The 18,454-nt window shown below is 32.8% G+C and overlaps 1 pseudogene; it reads right to left on the bottom strand.

Moving 5' to 3' along the window:
- The window catches only part of LOC149562595 (oxoglutarate-dependent flavonoid 7-O-demethylase 1-like), a 135,082-nt pseudogene extending 117,308 nt beyond the window's left edge, over positions 1–17,774 (bottom strand).
- Positions 17,775–18,454: the final 680 nt, after the last annotated feature.

Raw genomic sequence — 18,454 nt, 5'->3', positions numbered from 1 at the left:
TTCTTTCCTATTATAGAATAAGAATTGATCCTCTATTTATAGGGATTGGATTGATAGTTTTGAGGTTGAGAAAAGTTTATGGAAAAATATTGTTGACTCTTGTAGTGAGTTGTTTTGCAATTTTATGTATTGTTCTTATGTAAGGATTATTGAAATATAATGAAGTAATTCTTGGTTTACATTCTATGTTAGTATATTAGTAGAAGCCAACCAAGGGGGAAAACTTGGGAGGTGGATTAAATTAGAGTAGTGTAGATTTACTTCCAACTTTTCCAGTATTTAGGTAGAAGTTATAAGTTTCTTCCTATACCATTGTACTTTGTGAATGTTCCTACAACATCTGCAAGAGCAGTTATAGTAGATGGTCTGAGTTGAAATATAGGTTAGTATAGAATTGTATTTCAGCATTCATTTTAGCAATGAGTTAAGTGTGTTACTTTCCTACAACAGTAGTGTAGGTTCTTTGTATGCATTTTACTTTCCTACAGCATAAGCATAATAACTCCTTAAGAAACCTAGTGCACATATCATGCCAACTATTTCAAGTATACATCCCTAGGTTGAGAAATCAAATGCACCTCATGGTGGGAAAAGTAATCCTTAGATTGAATAAACTATTCCTAAGTAAGGCCTTGGGCATGATTATCGCATACCTATTATGAGGCAAACCATTTTTTGGTGTCATTGCCAAGGATGGTGTCAAACTAGGAACATCTTTTTGGGTCATAGTTTTTTTAGCTAGTTTTTTTTTAAAGAGAATTGTAGTCCTAAAAGTTGCTTCATAAGTGCGAAGAATTCAATTGCATGCATCAAAGAGGAAGACAACAAGATCACTATGGAAAATTTCTTCCATGAGGGTCTATTAATTTGAATGACAAAATTGAAGAAGTTGAGTTTCCTTTTGAGGATGCAAGCCCTGACTTTCCTACAACATCTTCCTCTAGAGTTGAATATTTGGATATAAGCAGTCTTCAGCCTTTTGCTAAAATCTTGGCCAACTTTCTTGATAATTTTGGTCCAAATCCATTTGTTGTCAACAATCTTGTAGCCAATGCTCCTTTTTAGCAGCAACCCCATAATCAAATACCTCCAGCAATGGCACACCTTACTTTTCCATTTCCTCTCCTGAGCCTCATAAAAAATGCTAATCTCAAAAATATACCTGAAGCTACTCTTCCAAATTTTTATGGCCTTGTAACTAAGGATCCTGATACTTTCTTGTTTGGGTTCAACATACTCTATCGTAGCTTTGACTATAACACTAATACCCATAAGCTCAAGTTGTTTCTAGCAACACTGAAAGAATCAGCCTTACAATGGTTCATGGGCTTAGGAGCCAATGTAGAAAGTACCTAGGATAAAATGCAGACTCTATTTGTAGAGAAATACAAAGATTATTGCAAGGGGAGTGATCCAAGAGGAGATGAAATTTTTAGAATATCACAAAAACAGGATGAAACATTAGAAGACTGTTTCATGTTTTTTGTACACAATGCAAAAGAACCCCTAGCATGTACTAGCGAAGGATTCACAGAAACTAGTCTTCTTGAGAGAGGTAAACAATAATTTTTTAGAAGCATTAGACCTGATGGTTGGTGGTGATATATACCAATCTTCTTGGGATGACTCAAGAAAATCTATCTTAACTACTCAAGGAGGGGACCTCCACAATGGCATAACCAAAATCCTAGTAACCCACAACTACCACCTCTAGTGCAACAACCTATAATAATGCCACTTCCTGCAGTAAATAATACTAATCCCAAGCCAACCCAATTGCCCACACTAGAATACCCTATTATCACGGAAGTTGTAGACACTCCTGCATCACCACTTCTAGAAGCTACATTGCCAAATACTAACCTACCAATTGATGTACCTAGTAGGACTATTTACCATACCTTCATGAATCATCCCTTTCCACATAGCCTAAATAGAGAGAAATCTATATCCCAAGAGGAAGTGACATTTGATATTATTGAGCAGCTGAAAAACATGCACATCCAAATTCTTCTATTCCAAGCTATCAAGGATGTCCCTCTTTATGGAAAGGCTATTAAGGAAGCATGCCTTAAGAAGCTAGGGTAGAAGAAGAAAGATCCTCAAATAGTCCATGTTGTTGGGAAATTAGCAGATATCATGTTAGGGAAGGTAGTGATACCAAAGTATTCAGATCTTGGTAGTTTAGTAGTTAATTTGATCATAAATGGACAGGTTATGAAAAATGCTTTAGTTGATTTGGGAGCAGCAATAAATGTGATGAGTAAGGGTACAATGCATAGGTTATGTATGGAAGGCTTAAGAACAACTCCCATAGTGTTACAACTTGTTGATAGTTCAATTGTCACTCTAGATGGTCTCATAGAAGATGTGATAGTGATTTTAGATTCATGGGAATACCCTGTTGATTTCCTTAACCTATCACCCAAAGTAAAACTTGTTGGCTATCTTGTCATATTAGGGAGACCCTAGTTAGCCATGATGGATGCTAAAATTAGTTGCAAATCAAGTAGTATGACAATTTCAAATGGTCAAACCATAAGGAAGCTAGCACTATATCCACCTACCCAACCCTAACCAGACTTGGAAGAACTTATTCGGCCAGATTTAGGGGATGAAGAGGAAGATCTAAATTCTATAGCTCAACTCATGATGTTGCATAGGCACTCTTTTCTAAAAATCCAGGAGGAAGATGATGTAATAGAGAGTGTTCTTACGAATGAGTGTATGGTGGCCAGAGATATTGCTAAATGTTCTGTCTTAAAGCTATGTACCTATGAAGACTGTGTCTACCCACCAAGCCCTGAGATAATTGACCAATTACTACCAAGTGAAGTAGCTACAAGTCTAGTACTGGAAGTGTTAATGGTAGAATTAACAACTACTCTAGAACTTTCTCCTAGTCATAATCTCCATGTAAACAACAAGTTGTCCCTATCACAATTGGAATTGTTAACCAAGCTCCTCAATCAGCATGAAAAAGCATTTATTTGGGATTATAAGGATATGGTAGGACTGAGCCCTAAACTCTGCACCCATAGGATCTACATCAATGATGGAAGCTTGCCACTCTGTCAGCCTCAAAGGAGAATAAATCTAGCATTGTGCAAAATAGTTAAGACTGGGTTACAAAAGTTGTTGTATGTTGGATTCATCTATCCAATCTCTAATAGAAAATGGGTATCACCATTAGTTATTATACCTAAGAAAGGAGGAAAGTGGTGGATATGAGTAGATTATAGAGAATAAAATAATTCCACAAAGAAGGATTAGTTTCCTTTACCCTTTATTAATCAAGTTTTGGATACTTTGGTTGGAAAGAAATAATTCTCATTTTTGAATGGATACAGTGGATACAATAAGATAAATATTGCTCCAATTGATCAAGAGAAGATGAAATTTACATGTCCTTGGGGTACCTATGCCTATTTTGCATTACCTTTTGGCTTATGCAATGCACCTGCTACTTTCCAGAGAGTTGCAATCAACATCTTTGCTAACATATCACATGATTACGTGGAGATATACATGAATGACTTCGCTACATTTGGTGTCACATTTGAGGAAGCCTTAGAGAACTTGGAGAAAGTACTAATCTGATGTGAAGAACACAACCTATCTCTTAATAGTGAGAAATGTTTTTTGATGATGTAGGATGGTGTGGTATTGGGACATTTTATCTCTGAAGCTAGAATCAAGGCAGTTTCTGCAAAACTAGAGGTAATTCTCATACTCCCTACTCCCACAAAGCAAAAAGAAGTCAAATATTTCCTAAGACATGTTGGCTATTATAGATGGTTTACCAAAAAAATTATTCAGATAGCTAGTCCTCTATATACTTAGCTTACCAAAGAGGCTAAATTTGCCTAGACAAAAGAATGTGATGACTCCTTTTGAAAGCTCAAGTCACTATTGACAACTACACCAATCCTTAGGGGTCTTAATTAGACTTTGCCCTTTCAAATACATACAAATGCTTCCAATTATGCCATAGGTGCAGTCCTAGGACAAAAACTTCAACATCCTGAAAATGCAATCTACTATATCAGTAAGAGCCTTCATGGACCAAAATTGAACTATATGATGATTGAAAAAGAATTGTTAGCAGTAGTTTATGCTTTGAACAAATTATAATATTATATAACTATTTATCCCATATTTGTTCATACTAACCATGCAGCAATTAAGTATCTCATGAACAAACCTTTAGTAAGATGGCTACTCCTTTTGTACGAATTTGATATCACAATCATTAACAAACTCAGGAAAGAAAATGTAGTAGTTGATTATCTATTTACAATCCACCATGATGAAGAAGATACTACTTTGATAGATGATACATTTCCATATGAGCATTTATTTCATATTGTTGTCCAAACCCCATTGTATACAAATATAGCTAATTACATTGTAGCTAATAAAATGCGAACACATTTCTCTTATAAGGATAAGAGGCTACTTGTAGATAAAAGCTTTTGTTTCTCTTGGATTGATAGTATACTATTTTGCACTAGACCTGATCAAGTAATGAGAAGATGTGTACAATAAGATGAGACATATGACATTCTACATGCATGTCATAATGAACCATGTGGGGGGCACTTTGTAGCAAAAAGAACAATGTTGAAGATTTTAACAACTGGTTACTATTGGCCTACACTTCATAAAGATGCAACCGATTATACATGAAAGTGTGATAAATGTTAGAGGATGGGCCGACCAACAAAAACAAATGAAATATCTCTTAATCCACTAATAGTGTTAACACCATTTGACAAATGGGGCATGGACTTTATTGGTCCAATATATCCTCCATCCAATGGGAAATCATATATCCTTGTATGCACTGGCTACGTGACAAAACAGGTCAAAGTTAAAGCCATGAAGCATGCCCACGACCATAAAGCTATTGAATTTCTATATGAGAAATATTTACTCGATATGGCATACCCAGAGAACTTGTTGCTAACCAGGGTGCTCAATTCACTTCCAATCTAATCATAGAACTCATGAAGGAATATAATATCAAACATTGGAAATCAATCCCCTATCACCCTCAAACTAATGGATAAGCAAAAGTTACAAATTAGGAGATAAAAGCCATCTTGACAAAGACAATTTATTTACACCATAGAGATTGGAGCAACAAACTACCAGAAACTATCTAGGCATACCAAACAACATGGAAGACTACCACAAGATTCGCACCATTCAAATTGTAATTAACAATATCAGATTTCTACATTACAATCAGATTTCCACAATCCATTTGTAATGCATGTTCATTTTGGATTTGATTGTGTGTGTTTTTTAGCACCATCTTTTGAGATCACTCTTTGTAATCCATTATCAGCCGGATGAGAGCGCAAGATACGTGCAAAATGTCAAATCATACGCAAGGCATGTGAACTATTTTATAGAATGCCTAAAAGAAGCTAAGAATATTGAAATGAAATTATAACAGATCAAGCATTAAATATGGCTTTCCTCTTCATAGATTTTAGATCATCACTATCTGCAAAACTTTTAGCCAATGCATCACTATAATTAGCCTTAAGAAACTAAAACAATTATATTCAACATTGAAAATAGAAGAACATCTGAACAAAATTTATATGTTAACCTTCGTTATGTGTACAATGGTGACTATAGCCTCCCATTTTCATATTTTCCACATACATCTTAACCTTTCCCAGTTCAAGCTTCTAAGTTCCACCTTTCACCTTTTGCTTTTAGGATTTAGGGTTCATGCATGTGCATTTCTAAATGTCTTGAAAATTTGATGACTGCCATAGCCTACTAATGAAAACTTTTAAGCTAGGGTATTAAGCTTTCACTTCTTTTCCTTATTTGTCTTTTGCTAGGCTTTAAAAAAAAAAAAAAAACTAGTGTGAGTGGAGAAGGAGGTGAATAAACTAAGTTTTTATGGATGATAATCATATTTCAAAATTAAAAAACACACTTGTAAAAAAAAAGAATTTTATACTATCCTAAATTGTATGTGTGATATTTATAATTTAAATTGTACTTAAAAACCTAATATAAATGTGGGGACTAATTCCCAACATCCTTCTTCAGTGCTAACATGTAAAAACTTTCACACTTTCACCTACAATAAGCCCTACTTGCGTAGCTAATGAAAGGCACCTCTCATGGTTTCCACACATGTTTACCACAAACCTAGAGACTAATTAGGATACACTCATCAATATTGTCATGATGAAACCCAAATCACAAATAATAAACACCAAATAAATAGAAATCAAAATAGACAAAATAGACACATTCCCTTTAACACTATATTAAAATAGATCATGATACCAAGCAAGATCATTTCTTGCATACTCTCATGGAGGGTTTCTTGTGTTCTTGCAGGTGATCATGAAGTGTTGTGTTAATCTTTAGCTCCTATAGTGTGTAGATGAGAAGTGCATCAAGGAAGGGTTCACTGCAAGCAATAGCTCATCTAGCTGAACAAAACTTAATTATATATAGATGTTAACACACACACACACACACACACACACATATATTGATGAAACTGTATCTACTCACACACATTTGTATTACAAGCAAAAAGCACATAACATATAAAAATCAATACAACATTACTTGCAACAAATTTGTTCATTAAGTGCAAGCTTGAAAACTAAAATTAGGGAAGAGGAATTTGAGAAGCATACCAAATATGTTTAGTCCCAACCTCACATATACTAGTTTAAAGAAACCATTGACAAACTAAATAAACCACGAAGTGATATAGAAAGTTATTGCAATTGGAAACAGAACCACACTGCAAAATTGTGTTCAACATTTCAATCCCACATAATCATCTAGTACACATTTCAACATAGATTAAGAAAGCTCCAATCCTTATTAGAACTGAAATTTGAAACAAATGAAATGGTCTATAGATCAATAGGTTTCAAAGTGCAATGCAATAAATGGAAAAAATGCCTTCTTACCATCCGTTGATGAAATTTTTTGAAACCTAGCTCTACAGAACAACATAAAAAGCCAAGTCAAATACAAAACCACACAACTTTGAATTACAAAACTGTTTAAGAATTTACTGAGCTTTTTACAACAACAAAAGGGAAAATAATAATAAAATAACATCACAAGCACAAAACAAATTAAAAATTAGAGTAGCATCATTAAAATCATAAACAGAAAATAAATTAGAAACTTATTTAAATCATTTTTGGAATCCATTCAAATTAAAAACATTACAGAATTTGTTACACTATCTTATTAAAGAGCCTAAAGCACTTTTTTGGGTATATGTGACCAAAAATATGTACAAAAGTCTTTAACAATGCCTGAAATGCACGAAGGGAATTAGAGGCTAAGTGGAACTTAATATTTTTCGAACATTATGACTAACAATTAAAACATGTTTTACATGGTTCCTCATAGTAGTAAGCTATATGAAGGATTATAAAAATATGAATCCTTGAATGATCTCACCTAGATCAAATCTGTAAGCTTTGCCTTGTACTCCTCAACTGTCAGATTATCTTCTATACCTAATAGTCACCCTAGTTTAGCTTCCACCATAATGTTCTTTGCATGGGCCATGGTTGTTATGTATTTAGTATATGAAATATTCTCACTAAAAGATAAATGTGAACCAGCCACCATTACAGATTCAATACCCTAATAAACAATCACATACACAATAACATGTCTATGAATAGTTTTGTACATACAAAGATAATCATTCAATGTACTACAAGGATTTTTTTTTTATACCTCCAAAAGCCTTCATAAGTTATGATGGACATAATTGCATTGTAAGATAAAAATGCAGCAACTATAATGATCTCACCATGGAATAGGTGACAGCACAAGCATGCTACTGTATGATTCATTTCTTTCTATAAGGTTCCACTGAATCATTTATTTAGATACTAAGAGATCTTTTAAATCTTAAAAAAATTTGTGATACCATTGCATATTACATACCATCTCAAAAGTCTCAATCAAGTGATGCTTTTTAGTTCCATGATCAATATGTATTGTGATAAGGACCTGTCAAAGTAACTTTTATGTTAAGCACTATTCAGAAATGAACCAAATTTAACTATCAAAGAATAAAATTGGGATAATTCATTATGTAATTCTACTGAAAAGACTTCACTTCACATTTAAATAGGATAGAGAATGATCAATTTTAGTTTATGGATGCCATCCTACACAAGATCATTCATTTTGCTTGAACTTCAAGCTTAAGGGCTAAATAAATTGTAAAGCATCTTCATAGCTACTTATGCAAATCATGTGCTCCAAAGAACCAAAACTTGCTAGCTCAAAAAGTAGTAGCAGATCATTGAGGAGCAATAGAAAAGAAAGTAGTGGTAGTATTTTAAGTCATTACCGTACTTGATACTGAAATTTTGTACAAGAAGCCCCTTGTGGATATGCATTAGGGGATTGTTTTCCATTTACCTTTACATAATATTTAGAATACTCCTGGGTCCTCTGACCCTATGACAGAGTAAATTCAAACTTGAAAATGGACAAGGTTTAATGTGTCATGATTTGATAGTAGTGATATGGTCAAAGAAATACCTAGAACATATTACTTCCTACCACACAAATTTTTGTTGTTTCACTTCAAAATATTTTGATAATATTTGTTTCTCATTGTAAGTCCTATACATACATTACACTGCCATTTTATTTTATGTGACTCTACAAGGACACTACCTTTTGTTCCATGCATGATTTTCCTTTCTAAAATCACTTGTGATGTTCACAATAACGTATTTTCTCCATAAAACAAGTAATTCCAACATGCAAAAATAGCTTAATTGTTTTTACAATGATATTTTGATGTACACAACATGATAAACTCTCTAGATACATATAATAGCATGCTCTGTAGCAGAGATACAAAATGCAACCAAAGGTGCTCCCCCATGCTTTAGGGCACTTGGTTGGATCTATGAATACAAGAAGAATAAATCAAATCAGCAGAGACCAAAAGAAACACATCATTCCAAAAAGGCTACCTAGTACATTTATGTTATTAAGAAAGTAAAATTGTCATTAGTTTTGATTATTATACTAACAAATAGACATCACCTTGGGTGTCCTTTTATTGTGGCTTGAATGATATAAAATCTCAAGAAGAAAACAAGTCATGTAGTGAGGAGTTTGATGGAAGTGTAGTCATAAAAGAAATGGAAGTCTAAGCATTGTTATAGATTACTTGGTACTAAAGGAGTAATAGGGATCACTGGATGTTGATAACCTTAATCCCAATTAATGTTTTTGTTAAATTCTCTTCTAATTGTCTTTTATAATTTTCTGGCTAAACCATCCTATAAAAATTTAAAAACAAAATCCTAAATAACCTAACCTGCAAAATAGCTGGGCTTTTTTCTGTCTCAGCTGCTGCTATAATAGTTGCAATTTCCTCAAGATTGTATACATTGAATGCTCCAATAGCATATTGATGTCTTTTAGCTTCTTGAAGAAATAAATTAGCATTCTCTAGCAAATATAGTCTTAAGTTTTAGAAGAAATCCATGTAGTGATTACCAACTCTTACCAAAAGAAGATCTTTCATTGAAGATCTTGCTGGAACAACCCAATTCTTAACAAGTTGAGCCAATGCATCATTACCCCAAACATTACCTGTAGGAAAACTTATCAGTACTTGTATGTGAGTAGACTTATAGATTGGGGGATGTTATTTGCATATTTTGAAATACCTGGAAACATAATGTAAGGAACACCAGGGTGTCTACTTTCAAGTCCTAGCTGCCACAAGGGAACCCTAGCCAAGGCTTGTCCAACCACCTCTGCATGACATGCTCTCATTGCTTTAGTGGCTAGATCTAATGATGTGATACCTCCCTAAATATAAGTCAAGCAAAATCCATAGCAAAAGGATTTTAATAATATTTCATATTACTAAGAGAAAAATGCACCCAAAAAACCTCCAATATGTATTATTTTGGCTTCATTCTTATCAGGACTAATTTTACCTATTGAGAAATTTTTCTTGATGTGGAAAATATTGGCTTTTTTTAATCATGCATTCATAATAAATAAAATCATTTGAACTTTTCAACAAAGGTAATGTATAATAATCCAGAGGAAGAGGTTTTCATGGATATTATTACTAAAAACTCATGCTGATACCTAAAAATAATTTTTGGTTAACTGCCTATGGGAAGCTTTAGTGAACAAGGGATCTAATTATTTTTACTAAGAAACCACTAAGATTTTAGAATTTGGCTCTTCATTCCATGTTGAAGGAAAAGGGAAAAAATATGCTAAACCTTCTAAGGCAATGCATCAAACTTTAGCTTAAACAAACCAAATACACAGGCTATTCTAAAAGATGGAATATAAAAGAAAATCCTGGATCAAATATGAATGCAGAATAGTCATAGATCTAAGAAAAACTATTCAAACATAAGATAAAGTAAAATGCTTAATAATAATTACAAAAAAGAAAAGCTAGTAGCATTGGTAGTATAATTCAAAATGACTTACTTCTTATCAAGAATTGTTTGCTATTTCGTATTCAGAAGTCTTGTCTAACATCTAAAATACCATTTTTCTTTATCATAAGTAAAATTATCTAAATTGATCAACTGTGAAATGTGGAGGACAAAAGAAAACATGAGATGGAAATGAGATTAATAATTAACAACAAAACAAAACTACACATCTTAAATGCCTAGTCTTTCACAACATAGATTCTCCTCTACTTCATGCCTCCCATCATTTCTTTTGATTTTCTATTCTACCTGGTTCTATTTATCATCTTTCTTCTTTTGCAAATAGATAAGGTTATCTTCATCTAATTATTGTCATAGGATATGTTTCTCATAGATTTCCAAAAATAAAGATCCTTACTATTATTCCAAAAAAAGAATGGAACACAGAACAAAGAATATCAAGCCAATATTGCACATTCATAAATGCTCAACCAAAACAATTACCTTATGTGAATTAATGTTGAGCTAAAACAATTGATCTTTTACATTGGCAAGAAGATAGCATGGTCGAATTTGAATTCATCTAACAATCTCAACCAATGCAGAGCTCACCTTACTATTTATGTCTAGACTTTCACAAGCACCTATTACAATCAATTTTAGCATGTCTACAAATAAATAATCATGCTTCTTGCAACAATTCCTATGTACAATGTAATGAGAAAGTCAATTCTATGAAATACATGTTTTCATGTGTATAAATATACAAAGGAATAACTCAATGGAAAAGAAATCTACCAAGTTTAGTATGAAAACTTGAACTCAGCTAAAACTTGCAACACAAAAATTTGACAGGGACTTGGTGCTCAACAATAGTGTAGCAAATAATACATTTACATAAATACACACAATAAACTTAATTAATGTTAATTTTGTAACTTCATAATCTTACTATTTTGATAAAATAGATCATACAGATCTGATTATAGAAATGATGGCTTTGAAGACCTATAAATATGTTATATTGTCCTCTAGATAACCGATGTCTATCTTAGGTTAATTCTTATTTGTATAAACACTAACAAAGATTATTTAAGTGTTACCTTGTCTAAATCCTAAATAAGTGTCGATTTGTAAGAGACAGTCCTAGCTGACCTAGGAAAGGACATGTCCCTTCTAGGGTCATGTTCCTTAGTCGTCATATTTATGGTGAAGTCATAAGGAATAAGGAAAATTAATTTGTAAAGGATATGCACATGAAGATGGGATTGACTAGGGAAAATATCCTCCAAGTGGATTGAAGGAAAAAGGAAGGAATTATGTAAATAATCTTTATTATGTTTCATATCATCTGCCACAAGCTAAAAAAGGAAGGAATTATGTGCTACTTATGATTATGTATATTTGTTCATAAAATTGTTAAAGACTTTTGAACATATTTTTGGTCACATATACCCAAAAAAGGTGCTTCAGGCTCTTTAATAAGGTAGTGTAGCAACTTCTATCATGTTTTTAATCTAAATGGATTCCAAAAATAATTTAAATAAGTTTCTAATATGGGATATGAAGTGAGCCCACATTGTTCAAAGTTCATAATGGTTGTAAGATTTCTTTTAAGGATTTCAAAGACTTTGTTTGAATACAAAGGATAAGAAAAGTAAAGGTTATGTCTCTTTGTTTCTTGAATGTGAGATTAAATTTCATTAGGCAAATCTAGACATGACAATTGTGTGTTCCTTTGTTATGAGCAATACTAAGTAGAAGAAATGTGTGTCTTCTAACTAGGTTTTCAACCCCAAAGTGTGGATATCCTAGCTCAAATTTTATGTTGTGGCACTTTGTTTAAAAAGTATCTAACAATGTTCCTTTGATTTTTATTTTTCTTCAAGTTTTTAATGACGCTACTCTAATTTCTAACTTGTTTTTTGTTTATGATTTTAATGATGCTACTCTAACTTTCAATTTGTTTTGTGCTTATGATAATAGAAGAGAGATGCATTTCAAAAACTTAAGTTGGGAAGTAGTGAACTTCCTTAATCGATTAAAGATAGCACAATCTTTAGATGTTGTAGGGTTTCCACAATACTAACATTGCTTAGTTAATGTAGAAGTAGCCTAGACAACTCATGTGGACACAAATATTTGGAAACCAAAGTTGAACTACTTCTTATTGAGTGCACTCACGATTCTAGTCTTTTGATTTTACATTTTGGGTATTTAGTGCCCAATCACCATTCTAGTCATTCAATTTTACATTTTAGATGCATAAAGAACCTATAGAATGGGAAGATCTCTGTAGAAATTTGGTGCATAAAGAACCTATAGTTACAGTATGGCTATATAGCATTGCTACATATGCCCCTATTGTTGGGTCATTTGAAATCATTAGGTAACTTCATTGTCTTATGCTTCACCCTCAATTGGTAAGCATGTAATCTTGGTGAATTGTTGCCACCTGACATGTGGCTCTTGGTCCTAGCTTTAAGAATGATACAAATAATTTTGGGTGTGCCTGGCATTCAAACATTAATGGTGTTAATAACCTCAATGGAAGCAAGGCATTGTCGACCCAGAATCTAATAAAGAGTACAAATCAAGCTCGTGATTATTTCTCAACTCATTTTTATTGAGACCAATTAATTAACACAATTATGATTTTAGTCACTCCTTTCAGACATGAACGTGTCGCAATTTTCTTGTATTTACAAGAAGATAAATAAAACCCACCTAAAATCACAAACTATAGAAATTTCATTCACACTGCCTGTAATTGCACCATGAAGATTGTATAAAGCTTCACAAATTGTACATCATAGGACTCCCCAAAATTGAGTGTTGCAACCTGAATAGAGACTACCAATTATGCATGCAAGGAGAACAAATAAAAAAGAACCTTACCACTACAGTAAAGTTACTCACAATACAATTAAATGAATGAGTAGAGAGAATATACTATATAAATACAAGGATGGATACCTCAGTTAAGGATTGCAAATCCAAATTTTTGTAAGCGGGCATAGGAAAATGATTTAGCAAAGTATCGAGCTATAAGTATCAAAGACAAACAAATGGTTAGCAACATTACAAACTAGGAGGACTCTTGACACACATAAAGATAGACATCACTACGTTTTAGTAATTTAAAGCATTCAACATTCTTATTTAAAGCAATATGTGATAATAAAATAATTAAGGAGCAAAAGACATTTAGATGAGATGATATATGTTGGATGAGAAACAAACCAAGGGAGATTCAAATATATAACCAAGAGGAATCCATGATAAAAATGCATGAAGAGTGGCTAGAGTTGCCCTTATAAGTTCAGGACGTTGTGATGTTGATAATACATAGAGGAATCCATGATAAAAAAATGCATGAAGAGTGGCTAGAGTTGCTCTTATAAGTTCATGTATAAGCTGGAATTCACTACAATTATCAAAGAGTTAACTCAGATTGCATTGAAAAAAATTATTCAATATACCCATTCAAATTTTATAAATAGAATTATCCATCAATATTTTATAAACAAAATTCCCCATCTTTTCAAAATTCAACCATTTGAAACTAAAAAGACACTTTCTATGTAATGCTTAAACTGACATATTGCTTTACCTGTTCAACGACTGCTTTAGTTCCTTAATCTTCTACTATGTCATCTCACCTCGAGAGAAGTCAAAAACTTCTTCACTAACCAGTTGAGGATAAAAAATATAATACTGTTAGTAACATCTTTACCAGATACAGAGATATATGAAATCTAAAATACCTGATGAATCGCTTTACCTTCAAAATAGCCATACAATTTTCACATATTGTTTCACTACTTTTTGCAGTAGAAACAAGATCAGGTATAAATCTTGGCCATCTGCCTAGTCATTCATGCTTCAACACCTGGAATATTGCAGCTTTACTATTAGCTTTGAGATTTAATGTAATACTTGAAATTTCCTCTTAAAGTATAAAAAATTTAGAATTAAAATAGAAGGATTATTATGCTATCTTCTATATAGAAAACCCAATTCTAAGCAATTGTCTATTAAGAATCACAGAGTAAAAACCCTCCTCGATCATGTAAAATAGAAGAGAAAATCCTTTTGGCCAAAAGACAAGCTCATTTATAATTTTTGTTTGAACTTTGGGGTCATAGATCTTACGTGTTTTGCATTAATGTACTATCACAATAGCCATGATTGTAAGCATTTCAATTTCAATTTGTAATAGCTATTGAAGCAATGTAATCTAATTTTTACACAGAACCCCTTGTTTTAATAGTTGACTCCAATGTTTTATTCATTTTGTGAACCTAGCCTTACCATGTTTGGAATTACAAGTTCAATGTAACCTCATTAACAATTGATATCATTGCATCTATTGTTGTTAAAACATTTTGTTGAAGTGTTTTCAGACTTGTATAATACATAAAATCTCTATGATATAGTAATCTTTTGGGCCTAGTTTCTAAACTGCATGTTCATTATTAATGCAAACAAACATGTTTTGTATAGTGGGTACAAGTGTTAATGTATAAATGTGAAGGAAGATTGAAGGTCTTGGTTGAATTCTACTAAAACACAAAATATAAGGTGGATTTGTTAGTTTGGGTAGGCAATCAGATGTGCAACATATTAGTTTTTTTGCCAGAATAGCCTATAATTTTAGGATTTAAGTAAGTTGTATACCTGCAACTAGATATATTTTAGTTTTGTTAATACATTGTAGAGATACTTAGAGGACAAGCCCTTAAAGTGATATCATAGCAACATAATAAATAACATTAAAATTGTTGATTCTGGTATCATAACCCTTAAATTTGAGCTGACTGTGTGATTTGAGGATCTAAATTTTTGATTCTAGTAAAAAGCCATTTACTTAATATCAACAATAAGAAAATTGCTAAGAACCAAATTTAATTTAGGACATGTAGACCAAAAGCACTAACTAATACTAATCAACTAGAAGCAAGGTGAACACAGATTTTAAATCAACCATCCATATAAGTTGATTAATAAAACACAAGAACCTATGTAAAACTTAGCACTCCTCCCACCTTTTAAAAAAAAATATGGACCAAAAGATCTAAAGAGATTTAAGGAGTCACTAAAATTCGGGATATTTAGGCCAATCAAAAAAGCATCATACTTCAAAAATTTATGTAGACCAATATTTCTAAGTACAATAGTTTATGCACACAAAACAAATGTTACCACAACTAGTTGTTGTCATATTCTTGAATTCTACTACATATTTCATAATTTGAATACAACTACTTTACTGTTTTGAAGACATGCTCATCTTGCTCCAAGGACAAGAAGCATCATCCTATTCTCATCCCATGCATTTTTAGATAATAAAATCTCATTGTCATTCAAAGTCTCCCATGATTTTGAAACTACATTGATTTTCATAAAATTCTCGTTTCAGCATTATTATAGACAAGTTAGCCATTTCAGTACCCTCTTTCTTGTTATGTTGGACTCTTTGAATCACTTGCATGCTTATCTTAGTTTTGTGTTTTCTTTGGTAGTTTTGGTTCCACACTAGGAAATGAAATATGATGATTATCTAAAACAATAACCAAAAAACCCTCTCCACCTTCTTCTTGTTATATCCAAATTCTAGCATTGCCCACTTTTCCAATGGTGACTTCTTGTTATAACTACATTAAATCTTAGATTATACTTCTTCCAGTTTGGTTTGGCTTAAACAACATATTCAAGCTCTAATTTGTTAAGATGATCTGAAATCATGCTAATAGACGGGCATTATTAAAAAACTACTATATTTTTAAATGAGCCATCTAAACATTTTAAAACTTAAAATGTATTATATAAGTCTAGCCGCCTCTACCCTATGGAATTAGAAAGTAACTATCATCTCTATCCTCTATATGATCCAATTCATAAGTTAAGCAGTCATAAATTCTACTAAAAATGAGTAAATATCATATGCATTATGTCTTATATTATGGTGTGTATTGATTGTTATATAAATTTGTATGCTTGTGAATGCAATGTGAGGGTAGCCAATGAGCTGGGGGCTGGAAATGGAAAAGGATCCAAATTTGCAGTTATTGTTTCTACAATTACTTCAACCATGATAGGCCTTGTTTTTCTAGGAACTTGAACTAACATGATGGTCAGTATGAACAACCTACTCTAGAGTAGTATAGAATTGGTAATTTGCTAAATGGAATCAACGTTTAAGTGTGTATCATTTAAGCTCATGAGCATTGAGAAATGGGTTATGAAGATTGTCTTAACATAAAACTTTGATTGCATATAAACAAGATGATTAAGACATAATAAAATTCACTAAATTTTACTTACTTGCAAGAGATCACCAATGTTGACAATTAGTGATCCAGGAATAGGGGATACATTAAACCATTCTCCATCTTTCTTAACTTGAAGACCCTCAACTTGATCCTCTAGCAAGGCAGTGATTACATTCCCATCTGAATGGGGTCTCAGTCCATTCACCAAATTTGGCTGAGGACAAGGAGGATAATAATTGATTCTAAGCTAAAGCAGCAGTTCCTTGATAAGGGTTTGAACATAATCAGTATCCAACCCCAAATCCTCAGAAAGCATACCAAGCAACTTATCTATAAGATTGAGTACCTCTTCTCCATATTTTTCATAGGTTTCCCTTCATTGTCAACCACCCATCAATCAGCATCAATTTATACTCCAAATTACAAATTGTTTATGCATGTTGTGATTAAATTTACTTACCTATATGAGAGGGGTGTTTTTGGCCAACAGAGAATGGGGAGATAAACTGAACAAGGGCATCAACCCAATCCAAGACTGTGTCATTAGATATGTCAAAGAAGTGACCGTAGCCTTCAAGCATACGAGTATTGAGTCTTATTGGGCACTGTCTTCTTTTTTCTTCCAAACGAAGATTTAAAAAAATCTTTCGACACACCTTTAACCCTCTCCAACAATGAAAGATCTATCCTGTGATTTATTATCTTAAAAAGTAGAAGCCAAACCCCTGTAATCATTGACCCAAATAGAAAATATTTAAAATACCTAATTTGGGTATGTATGTTTTAATGGTGTTAGGGTATAGACCTAGAAGAATCCTCAGTCTTGGGCTACTTGGGTCAATTGTGTTACTATCTCGAAGTGTTCACCTTCTAAATCAATGACGAGAATAGATTGAGGAGCTTGAAGAGCAAGAGATGGCCTTTGATTAGACAGAATAATATATCAAGCAGGAACTTCTTTGATTTGATGGTCATGGAAAGTTTGGACCAGGTCTATTGGCCTCTGTAGCCTCTCATATTGCTTCAGAAGAGCTTCCATCACTTAGAAAAACCTCTAGCACAAAATCAACTTTAGAAAGAAATGCTTCAGTAATCAATGAAACCTTTCTTTAACTTGTAGCTACTTACTGCTGGGAAGACTCTTGACTCTCCTGACAACAATTACAGCTCCCGCGCGTGCGCCGAAACCCTTTTTAATTTTAACATGTTAAGCTCATGTTGGTCAAAATTTTGACCAACATGGAAATGTATTTTTAAAAAAAACATATTTTTCCTTCCATATTCTGACCAATCTAAAACATTTTAATAGACTGTCAAAAAATGGGGTCAAATGTACTAGTGAACCTTCTACCTGTAGCTCTTCAATAAGAATTCCTTTGAGCAAGTTCAATTCTCCATTCACTTTCTTAATTTTTCTTTTCCAACTCATCTCATTTCTTTCTCTACCACCCATCCACCTCCCACATCATCATTTTCCTATGCTTTCAATAATATAGCAAGTCCAAGATGTATGCTATCTTTATCATTCTTTAACTCTCACCACCTTTATTTGGGATGTGTAATGATCAAATTGGCAGGTATAAGCTTTTCAAATTTTATTCATTTTTATCACATATATTTAGTTGGTTATATCTATTACTGCATTAAATATAATGTTGCGGTGTTATGCCAGTTTTGTACCTCGTCCCAAGTATGACAAGTGAGGACACTTGTCCATGT

This window comes from Cupressus sempervirens, chromosome 4, assembly GCF_028749045.1.
Source record: "Cupressus sempervirens isolate cs-2001-9-10 chromosome 4, ASM2874904v1, whole genome shotgun sequence".
In the NCBI taxonomy this organism is placed as follows: domain Eukaryota; kingdom Viridiplantae; phylum Streptophyta; class Pinopsida; order Cupressales; family Cupressaceae; genus Cupressus; species Cupressus sempervirens.
The sequence above is the reverse complement of the archived record's forward strand: the minus strand, read 5'-3'. Positions and strand labels throughout refer to the sequence as shown.